The following is a 7452-nucleotide window of genomic DNA, read 5'->3' as shown; positions in this document are numbered from 1 at the left end:
TTCCCACTTGTTTGATCATCAAAAAAGATATATTGCACATTTCAAGTTAGAAAGTAATATGAACTCTGATTTAATCTCTTTGAGTTCTCGAGCATCCTCAACTTGAGGTAAAAATTAGATTGTTTCTGTGTGTATATCTTTATTATAAGTATTTACTTACAATTTTTATAAATTGCTACAAAAAAAAAAACATTTGTAGAAAAAGTTAAGAAATAAATCGTCCAATATGAGCTAGCTTAGCGATAAAGCTAAAGTATATATTTTAGAATTTATTAGACGTACATGATTATCTTTTTCAATAATTTCTCAAATGAAAATCTACCGTAAATTCTATAAATTGCAACATTTTTTTTTTAAATTTAAACTAAAAATTGTATCACTACCAATAAATTTAAAGCGTCACTATTTATAGTTAGTTAAGTTTAATGTTAAAATTGATCTTTAAATTTTTTAAATCAATTATTATTGTTGTTGCTGTACAATTAGATGTACATATTTAAATTTAAAATGTAGATATCGACAAAAATTTTAATCAATTCTCAATCATAACTCAAATATCAATAATTGATGTTGGTAAATATTTTTTTTTGGGAAAAAATTATAAAAACAAAGATTAAATTTTAATTAATTAATATTCTATGTTTTTTAAACCGATTATATATACATTAGGGGTAACACTTTGCTACTTTATGTATATTTAACATTGTAATGTAATATTAAAGAAAAATAAATTATTGTTGGGGCATTTTGCTAGAAGTTCCCCAGATTTCTCCGGCGCCAGCGGAACCGGCAAAATGCTGAGAAGACAACCCACCAAGATCGATGTCAAAATCGAGGATAAGGAAGAACTCGAACAACTCCGAAAACGCGCCGCCCTCGCCTCCGCCACCGCCTCCACTGACACAACCTCCACCAATTCCTCTCTCCTCCATAACCTCAATCGCAACAAAGACCCGGCCTCCAAAGCTCAGCGACTCGGTATTTCCTCTTGAAATCATCCATTCCATATACTTCTCAAATCTCCGATTAGTTGGTCCAGTGAACGGGAACGATAGAGGATTTTCCGATTCTATAACGACGGTTCCCACTGTGTGATCTCTATGATGTTCTGAGCGCTTCTAATCGATGGCGTTTGTGGAAGATTCGATCGGAGAAGCAGCCATTCTGAAGAGTAAGTGAACTTTTTGTTGGTATTGTAGGAAGTATACCTTGTCTGAAATCTGTTTGATTATTTCTGATGGACATGAAGATTCCTGTAGAATATAGTGGATGAATTGAGAGCATTTAGTTTTGATTTGTATCATCAGATTGTTCTGTACTTTTTCAAGTAATGGTATTAGATAGAAACATAATATCAGATTTTTCAGGAGAAAGGAAAACTGAAGAAATTGCTCCTTACTAACAAAAATTCCAAGTTTGAAGATGAAACTAAATTCGTATCCTAATGACTTCTTGTTGGAGGATGAATGAATAATCAAATACTAAACAAATCCCAGATCAAACAATGTCGAAAGGAAGAGTTAAGAAACTAGTTCTTAACATCTTGTTCATGTATCAGATTTTTTAAGGCGTTTTTTCTTCAAACAGGATTTCTTGTATCGTTGAGTCTAGTGATGGAATGGGATTGCGATGTAGGAAAGTAGTATGAATAGACTTGTATTCTAGACGAAGTCCATAAGTATGGCCAAATGTTGATAATAATGAGTTAAACCAACAGACTGAAAATGCGTAAATAGAAAATCCCACAAACTCTTGGCATCATCAAATGCATCAAACTAAACATAGATGGTAGGTATAGAAGTATTCCCGAGTATATAATGATTTTTACTGTCCCAATCCTCTAATCGTTCAACAAACTTGACCGGTTGAGGGCTATCACGGGCACCATAGCTTACGCCCAATTAGAGAACTATTCATTTGATGGGCCCAATAATTCATCCCATCAAGAACAGTACTAGTAGAGTGGAATACTAGAATACATGATCTTTTTTCATGCGACTCGACGGCAGGAGGAGCTTGGCTCAACTGGGGAGAGACGAAGGGAAAAAAACAGTTGGGCAGCTCGACTCAATCAGGAGAAACCAGAACAGCCCGGTTTGGCAGATCAACTTGACGGCTCAGTTCTATTAGGCTCGACGTGGCGTGGCTCAGCGAGTTAGCTCGATGAGTTAGCTCGGCGACTTCGGCGTGGTCGACTTGACGTCAATGACTTGATAGCTCGGGTTGAAACGAACAGATCCATTCGAATCCACGAATTGACAGCATAGTTGAGGCAGACGAACCCACGAATCGACAGATGGAAACGACGGACGACGCACAACCCCGACAACAGAGGCGAACGATATGGCAGTGGACAGAAGCATGACTGTTGATGCGGCAGTGGACAAAAGCGCAAAGAAAGACGGACACCGACGGAAGTGCAATGAAATTGAAATGGCGACTGCAGACGAAAAACGTACGACTCTGGTGGCAGAGACGAGCATAACTGGCAGAGACAGATGACGCAAGTGGCACGAATGGCGACTGTGGATGGAAAACGGAAAACATGATGACTGAACGATGCACGGACCACGAGGCTATTGATGATATGATGACAGAGGCTAAGCCTAATTCTTGGCTCTGATACCAAGTTAGAAATATTAATGTAGTTCACTGAGTTGTATTTTACAGAGAAATTGAAGATATATATACAAGATAAAGAAACTAAAAATAGATCTAAAATAGCTCAACCATGACCTAAAGACTCTACTAAGTATACATTAACCCATGTTATACATTTTGGTTGGTGATTTCCTTCCACTTTCTCCGTTATGTGTTATTGTGCAAGTGTAACATTCATTTGTATTCCATTGATCTCAAATACTCATTTGTAATCTTAAGTTTATTGACTAAACTCTATTTGTACTAATTTATAAGATAAAATGGCTACGGACATTTTGTTCATTAAGTTTCTGGAAACCCCTTTGTGCTGCTTCATTATTACATGACTATGAGTGTATTTATTATTGTTGATAAACTAATATTTAGAAGCTTTTCTGCCTTGGTTTGTGTATGAACTGAGAACTCGAAATTTACCAGTCAAATTATGATATGAATTAGAAAGATAGCTGGTAAGCAAGTCGAGTAAGACAATTATGATTATGTCGGGCAAGTTTTTGCTAGTACTAATTAAAGATAGAAAGCTAAAGGTTGAATTCTCATAGAGATGATAGGTACTTATCTATTTTGATCTCACTAATCTTCCTTAAAATTGCTACCAATTCCTTAACATAAGTGATATGCTTGTGAAGATCGTTTCTGGTAGAGACGTGTTAATGAAATTCATCCCGTGAAACAAACTATCAATCACCAATAGTTATTTTATTGAACATTTTTCTTTAAATTTACCTAAAGTCTGTTTCTACATGGGACCAATCCACCCTAATTAAGTTGTAATGTCACAATCGCATAATACCTTGCTTGTTGCTCAACTTGGCTCAATTGGGGAAATTTTGTAAATCCAAAGTAAGTCTCATGGGGAGTTTCTGTTCATATCATCCAATCTTAGTAAAAGTGGTTTTTGGTTGGATCACTTCTTACCAAGGTGATTTTTGGAAAATTCAAACGGAGGGAAGCATCTGAAAGCATCTTTGGTTTGATGACCAAAGACAATACCTTTAGACTAATAACCGAGTGGAATTGTTTAGGTCTCATCTGATAATGATTTCGTTGTAGTCTTTCATCAAGAAAACACTTTAGAGAGAAGTGTTTGACCCACTAACTTCACAAGTTGGCATTAAATAACTCAACTCCGATAGTGTTCATAAATAACTCCATCTTTATCTCTTTTTATCTTTTACACATTTATTGACGAACTTCATCTTACAACACTGTATCCCAAACACAAACTTCATATCTCTAGACTTTAGAATACAACTTAGCATCCAAAATTCTCCTCATATTTATAGTTAAATTTATAAAATAAAAACTACATTTTAACCTTCCAAAACTTCAGGCATGTCACTTAAATGCTTAAATTACGTGGGGTGAGAGACAACTTCAAGGCATGTCACTTCGAACAACCAGGACAGGATACCTTTTTGTGCATCCTCATCTGCCTTTTAGCTATCGTGCAATGGTTCTTCACACTTTCGATTGGTTCTTGACTTTGTCTAACAATATTTATGATATTTTTCCCTTCATTTTTGTAGGACATCCCTTTCAAGGTGTCAAGAAGATTGTGTGGCTTACTCTAAACAGGGTTTTCCTCGTGTTTCTATTGGCGAGAGGAATGGAAGAATTTTTTAAGACTCTTTCTCTACTTTTGATAGTTTTATAGATTTCATTCTCCTTCGTGCTAGGTAAACAACACCCTTTTTTGGATCGGTGTTTCAAATTGGAAAGCATTCTTATAATTCACTTGTAGATGTTGGGATCTTTTACTCTGTTTACTTCATTCATCAATGATATTGTTTCTTCTTATAAAGAAAATCTTCTAAACACGTCACTATAAATAGTAACTACAAAGTTTACCATAATGTTGTTGTATGATTTATGAAAAGCTTAGGTCAAGAAGATAAAATACGAATATGTAGGCCAAAGAAATCAATAGGTTCGAGAAGCATGATTTATAATTGAAATAAAATATCATTCTTTCATGATTAAGATATTGAGTAAAATAGATTTTTAGTCTCTGAGGATTGAGTTTAATATTTATTTGGTCCTTGAAGTTGATAATGTTTGGTACCTAAAGATTAAACTAAAATTCGTTTGAAAAATCGTTCTTAAATTGTTAGTTGACCTATAAAAAGGATGTAAAGATAAACTTCTGATAATTATGTATTGTTGAGCTGATACGTCTATTAAAATTAATTTTTTAGTATAGTGATTTCTTCTTTTCATTTTTCTCTTTTCTCTTCCTTTCATCTTCCTCTCCTTTGACTTGAGATCTTTCCTGAAGGCCCTCATTTTGTAAGAAAAAATCAAATCATAAGAGACATGTTTGATTTGTGGATTTTTTTATATAAAAAGTATTGATTTGTAGATTTTCTAAGGTTGAAATGAATGATAAGAAGCTGTCCCCATTGGCATCCTAAAAAGCATATGCCTTTTTGCATCCCACCCGAACTCAAGTTAATAATGTAGGACTTGTGAACTCAAAATAATAACATTAATTGTATAAAAAAATGTAATATTTATAATTAATAATAAAAATAAAAATAAAAAGTGGGAATTGTCAGCTGTCTATCATTAATGGGACTCTCGTGGCATTTGTTCCAATTTTTTGATTTTGAAATTAGAGATTTAGTTTAGCATGATTTAATTCAACTTTCATTTTTCGTTTTTAATCTAAAGACCAAAATATTTTTTCTTTCTTCCAAGGATTAAGATCAAATTGCTCAAAAAAAAGGAAAATAAGATTAACGTCAAATTGTTAATCGCAACAAAATGGATCGCGATTCTGTTCTCATGAAAGCAATAATTTAGTCTTTGTATTTTTAAAATTGTAATATTTAGTCTCTGAACTTCAGTAAGTAACACTATTGTTCGTGTATTTCATAGTTTGTAACGATTTAGTCTTTATTGTGAAAAATATTAAAAAATGTACAAATAATCGATTGTATATATGATGATAGACACAATGATGCTGATAAAAGTAATGAGACAAACGAAACAAGTAGAGAAGAAAAATAACACACAATATGTTAACCTAGTTTGGTATAACTTTACCTACATCTGGGGGGTATAGTGCCCAAATTAAAGAGAAGCTCAGTATAACTCAGAAGGTTTACAAGAGAAATAACTTAATTGATAGAACCACTATCATGTAATGCAGTAAACCTTAGATAGGAAATTTGTTTAAATTCCCCCTAAACTTGTGGCACCTATCTCAAGATCTTTTCTCAGCTCAGGCTTTATTGATCTTGTACATTTAGGCTCCCCCTACCCATGCATGATAACAAAATTGCAAACCTTATCGTTTCTTCGTTTTCAGCAATGGACGCACTCTAAAAACCACAACTCCACGATCAGTTCACACACAAAAAACCCCCCTAAATTAGACATTTTCATACTTTTTTTTATAACGATATCAACAAGGAAGTTATAGACAAGGAAACCAACAAGATCGGAATCATTCCAAAAACAACCAACCAGACAGTCCAACACGAAGTCAACCTGAAGAGATCCAATATTTAAACAAAGGAAAATTTACAGGACAAATAAAAACAATAACAATCTCTCCCTTTGGCATAACAATTTTCTTTTGTTGGCAATCATGAGATATCACAAACAAAAACTACAAGGCAACAGAAAACAACAAAACCATAAACCAACTCTCAAAACAACAACAACCAAACCGCCCAAACAACCACCAACAACAAGCCAACAACACCACCCACAAAAAAACAACACCACAACCACACTCCCCTTTGATTGCTAGAAGAAGAAAATTAAGCACGTGGAGAGGAAGGACACTGTGAAGGAGACAGGGCATCATTAGAGGGTAATGACAAACTCAACAACTGGACTAATGTATCCACAGTTGTCCGTCGATCTGTAAGAGAACGAATTATATCAGTCAAAATTCAGGACTCAGAAGATAGCATCTGTAAGATATGTGTTCCAAGATCAAAAGGAATCAATAGTCCACCTTTAGAAGCGTGAAGATCCTTGGGCATGGGAATGTCATCAACTCTAGGTGGTCAAATGTTGTGCACAACGCCTAGCACATAGGATCCCTGAAAAAGCTTGTGGCTTAGATTGATACACTTGGCAGCAAGTCCTTGAGCATCCGTAGGAGTAGGAATGGTTAAGCAATGAGAGAGCATGATACCACACAAAATATGGGAAAGCAAATAGGTAGTTTGATAGCAAAGGATTAAGCACCTAATTGTAGACAAAAAGGTCAAAATTGAATCAAGAACCAGTGTCAATTTGGTATAACAAACTAGCAAACAACAAAGATACTCCAGAACCATGTATAGAAGGACACTAGTTAGCAATACCAATCTTATGAAGTATTGCATATTTGATGCTCAAAGTGGCAGCGGACAATTGACCACATGAAGGCCAAGAAGAATACGTGCCCCCAGTTAGCTCAGTCACCAAAGTTTATGTGGAAGGATGTGAAGCACCAGGAGCTGGGGTATCATCACGGTCAAGAAACTATAACTTCTGGTGAAATAGTAAAACAAACACCTCTAACATGGAATTTTTTGTATTCACTACTACTTGGATCATGAAAAAAATTAGGAAGTTTGACAAAGAACTCACGAATAAGTTGAGGACAAAAAGGTCCAAGCTGTGAAACTATCTTTAGCAAATGAGCCTGATTTAAGAGCTCCATGATAGCCAAACATGATTCTGTCTTATCTGAAACATTATGTTTATCTGCAATTATTCAATCAATGACATATTTCCATTTTCGAACATTTTCTTCACGGTGATAAGAAACACCATCAATGGGAACAA

At 34.7% G+C, this 7452-nt stretch overlaps 1 long non-coding RNA gene across 1 annotated transcript; it reads left to right on the top strand.

The window, feature by feature from the left end:
- Positions 1-689: 689 nt before the first annotated feature.
- On the top strand, positions 690-2947 carry LOC120079126 (uncharacterized). Its single transcript, XR_005482211.2, has 2 exons — positions 690-1171; positions 2010-2947. It is a non-coding gene; the product is annotated as an uncharacterized LOC120079126 (long non-coding RNA).
- Positions 2948-7452: the final 4505 nt, after the last annotated feature.

This window comes from Benincasa hispida, chromosome 6 (genome assembly GCF_027475165.1).
Source record: "Benincasa hispida cultivar pf3 chromosome 6, pf3_genome.v1.1, whole genome shotgun sequence".
Taxonomy (NCBI): domain Eukaryota; kingdom Viridiplantae; phylum Streptophyta; class Magnoliopsida; order Cucurbitales; family Cucurbitaceae; genus Benincasa; species Benincasa hispida.
The sequence above is the reverse complement of the archived record's forward strand: the minus strand, read 5'-3'. Positions and strand labels throughout refer to the sequence as shown.